This window comes from Asparagus officinalis, chromosome 2, assembly GCF_001876935.1.
Source record: "Asparagus officinalis chromosome 2, Aspof.V1, whole genome shotgun sequence".
Taxonomy (NCBI): Eukaryota; Viridiplantae; Streptophyta; class Magnoliopsida; order Asparagales; family Asparagaceae; genus Asparagus; species Asparagus officinalis.
This window is the reverse complement of record NC_033795.1, coordinates 34,404,096-34,408,927: the sequence shown is the minus strand read 5'-3', so window position 1 is coordinate 34,408,927 and position 4,832 is coordinate 34,404,096.

Here is a 4,832-nt window from a genome sequence, read left to right as displayed (position 1 = left end):
CAGGTCACGCTCAATGATACAATACAATATGTGAACAGTATCAAATGGGACACAACAAATGCACAATGATACAATATGTGAACAGTATCAAGCTGGAAAGGCATACATCATTTCATTCCTGCATCGTTGCTTTTGCTTTAATACATAGCTGGAAATGCACTATAATGCACTATAATATCCATACATAGCTGGAAATGCACTATAATGCAGATTTTGGCTAACATATTTTTGCTTTTGCAGAAGCCATTCCCAAGTTAAATAACTGAATTTGATTACAACTCTACTAACAAGATAGAATATCTTACTCGGTTGGTTGGGCAGAAGGAGCTGATGGTGGTGTTTTTTCAACAGGACCCTACATAGGAAAAATGAAATCAATGTTAAAGACAGATCATGACCACAACAATAAACAAATTTTGCTAGACTAATACAAGCATCAACACATTAGTGACAGTGTCAAGGAACTATAGAGGAATTCAGGATGACAAAGAAAGAAAAGTAATAAATATATAATTGCTAAGTAGTAGAGGGATAAACTATGGAATCACTTGACATGCCAGATAAATTCCTCCATGTCAAATAAATATGCTCCAAATCATTCCACAATGCTATATGACTATACAGAATCATGAAAAAAGAAAGGGCTACAACTGCTACATAATCAATCTACCAATAGGTTATAATTTTTTCCCTCCCTTTTATTGGGAGGAATATGGTCATTGATAGGTTCAAGACATAAAGAGGGTGATTAATACATCCAATTTAATGATCATGAAAGAAACTGCACTTAGTATGGAACATGAACCATCCAACACAAGGAAGTCATAAAAACTTCATTCAAATACACAGCATCCTTGCAAAAAGATTATCTAACATAAAAACCATCCAACATATGACATAATCTAAACATTCAAAATCATAATTTGTTTGACAATAAGAAAATCACTCTTTGGAACATGAACTTCAACTAAAAGCAAGAAAACATACTACTAAACTAAATTTGATTAGTCTTGACTCTTGAGTCTTGAACATAAAGCATCAATTCGGATGAAAGTTTTGTTTCTCCTTAAGTAAGCTGACAAATGACCCCATTTCCTGCATGGTGCTCTCATGAGCTTGTGACATTCGTGATTGACCCTGAGAAGTTTGAGAAAACCCTTGCCAGCTCGGTTGATTAAAAGACTCATTTTGGAACTGGTGCATTTGAGATGGCTGATGTTGGAAATTGTAAATAGGCGATGGATAACCGGTCATTGCATTTTGTAAATCCATTTGTTTCCTGAGCCATGATAATAGCATTTGACCGTTAAGCATATTAACGACATGCCTATTCTCCTTCTTTTTAATAGCTTCTGCTCCTGCCACACATAGATCACTAGTTACACCTGGTAAATTCATTATTTATCTGAACTAGTGCTTCCTTCACGCTCATTGAAGTCATCGGTAGTCCCAAACCACCAGCGCCCCTTAGATGTGTTACCTCCACATAGAAAATCCATATCATCAAACTGAGGAAAAGGTTTGTTCTTAATTCTTAACTACTCATCATTATCCCGCGGTAGAAAATTCATAATAAATATATCATAGTTTTAATTATATAATATTCAAATGCTTTACTGGTAGAAATTTAAATAATACCTTTATCAGTGCCTCCTAATCTTTTGCGGTAGGTGCAATCACCATATTTTTACCTTCATCCCAACCCCAACCTGATTTATTTCGAAGTTTGTAATTAAGGGAATATTGTTTTTTCAAAATTTTATAACGGTTTTGCATTTGTAGTTTGCCTCTGTCCTTTTGTCCAGTCCTAACTTTATACTCATCGGTTACATTTTGACATTGCTCGGTAGTGAAATGACCTCCATTGTTCTTTCCTTTAAGGACCATTTCCTTTAATATTCCCATCAAACAATTATCTTCCTCTATAGTCCAGTTCCTGGCACGAGGTCTTGACTGCCCACCTTCGGGTTGAGATTGTGATATGAAGTTCTTCTTAGCCATTCTAGATCATAATGAGAATTTTAAAAGAAATTAATCAATTGAACAATGCTATGTAAACTATTGTGTTGGAAATACAAAGACATATCAAAAGTAAGCATAAAAAGATCATATCAAACTTCAAAAACTATGATGTCTTTCTTATAATTGTGTCAGTTTTGTACATTAGGATGTCAGACATCAAATGTGTATGTGTTACTGGGTCTTAAAACAATAAATCATATCAAATGATCATATCAAATGTAAGCATAAAAGTAATTAGAAGTTGTGTCAGTTTAAAGTAACGGATAAACATATCATATCAAATGTACGAGGTCTTGCTTACATTTGTGTCAGTTTTGTACATTATAATTGTGTATGTGTTACTGGGTATGTGTTACTGGGTATGCGTACAATCTAACCATAAACCAGACATCATGTGTATGTGTTATTGGGTCTTAAAACAACAAATCATAAAAGATCATATCAAATGTAAACATAAAAATAACTTATGATGTCTGACACAAAACTGAGATTCAGTTTCCTGGAATCATTTTTTGTTTTTTGCACAAAAAAATTGATATTGTAGCAAGCATAAACAAGACTGGTTAGTTTGGATTATAAACCATTCACATTTCTTAGAGTTTACAGTTAATGAAACTGACATGTAAGACACATATGACACATATTCAACAAATGAAATTGAGTAGAATGTCACATATTTAGACCCATTCCCAGATGTAAAAAACAAAACTGAGAGAAAGCTCAAGCATCAAGCATAAACAATGTAGTTTAACATGTTCTGCAGACAACTTATGTTGTCTGAATCAAAACTGAGGGCAATCAGGACTATCCAGCAATCAGGACTAGAGGATTAACTACAGAATGTCACATATTTGGCAATGGATAGTAAACAATGTCTTACTGCATATGATGTAATGGTGTGTATGTGTTACATGGTGCTTCTGATGTCTGACACAAAACTGAGATTGTGTACTTGGAATCAAATTGTTTTTGGCACAAAAAAATTGAAATTAACAACATGACAATATTCATTCATCAGGTGAAGCAAGAATGATGCCTTGCAAATGACAATTTAATGACTTAGTTTTGATTATAAACCATTCACATTTCTTAGAGTTTACAGTTAATGAAACTGACATGTAAGACACATATGGCACATATTCAACAAATGAAATTGAGTAGAATGTTACATATTTAGACCCATTCCCAGATGCAAAAAACAAAACTGAGAGAAAGCTCAAGCAGCAAGCATAAACAATGTAGTAAAACTGAGATTGTGTACTTGGAATCAAATTGTTTTTGGCACAAAAAAATTGAAATTAACAACATGACAATATTCATTCATCAGGTGAAGCAAGACTGATGCCTTAGATGTGTTACCTCCACATTATAAGCCATTCACATTTTTTAGAGTTTAAAACAATCAATCTAAAATTGATCACATCACATCTTAGCATCAAAATGTTGGCAGCCAGGAAACTGAATATATGCATCTGAAATGATATGTAATATTTAGCCAGGAAATTGAATATATGCTTAGTAATGATGCTATGTAGCCAGGAAACTGATTATTTAGCCAGGAACTGAATATATAACCCTTTATAAAAGAACAATTACAGAGCATAAACATTCTCTAACTTTCAGACAAATTAAACCATTACATACCATTAACCATCTGAAATATTTCATAAATCTATCAAGCAAAGAGGAGAACCAAGGAGATCAATTTCAAAGAAGAAGAGGTCAGACTATGCAACTAAAATACTAAAATTTTGAGATCGAACTAAATTTCAACCTTCAGTAAGCTTTTAATAAGAGCAGAAAACAACAATCAACAAACTAGTCTCATATGAACATAATCGCTTGTATGGTAAATATTTGGAAATCAATTCGATATTGCAAAATCAACATACCTCTCTGGATTTTTGCCTCCTGTCACTTGAGATCCCAATCGGCTGTAAATTCCTCTCTTGTTTCCCCTAGAATATTCCTATTAATAGCTGGGGACAAGAAGGGGGAAGAAATTTTAGAGGGAAAAAATGGAGGGAAAGAAGTAGAGGGAATTGATTTTGGGGAAGAACTGCCTTGATTCGAATCAAATCGTATACCTGAAAAAGATCGCGTGCTTCCCTAATTTTCGCTGCCAAATTGCGAAATTCCACCGCCTACCTAATTTCCATTGCCAACATCAGATTTCCATCGCCTACCCTTGTGTGAGAAGGAGGGTTAAGCCTTGTTCCGCCTATCTGAGAGGAATTGTTAACCCTTGGAATCACGGGTTAAATGGGTTTTTGGGGTCACGTGAGGGTTAACTAACTCTTAGGGGTTTTTTGGTGTTTGGCAGGTTAATGGAGGGTTAAACCCTCTTAACCCTTCATTTATCCCGTTGCCAAACAGTGCCTTATGGAATAAGTAGGAATCCATAAAAAACCGGATTCCTAATCCTATTCTTGCCCACTCGTGAAACAAACAGCCCCTAAGGTCCTCCACCCCATCCTGTACGGCAAAATCCTGCCTAGAAGATGCTTCACCTGCACATCTCAACTGGACGCCCTCAAAAAAAAAAAATGCATACCCGCGTGCGGACTTTGTGAGCACAGCACACAGTTCTCAAAACTCTCAAAATATGAAGAAGCTCCCTTTAACTTGGAGTTATAAAAAAACCCCTTTAGTTTTAATATTTTATCAAAAAACCCCCTATAATGGCATTAACCGTGATTTTCACTGGCTAAAATATCCCCTTACATAAATTTACCCATCCGTGTCAAAACTATAGCTATCACTGTTAGCCGAGTTTTTTGATACAATGTTAAAGTTAAAAGGGGGGCTTT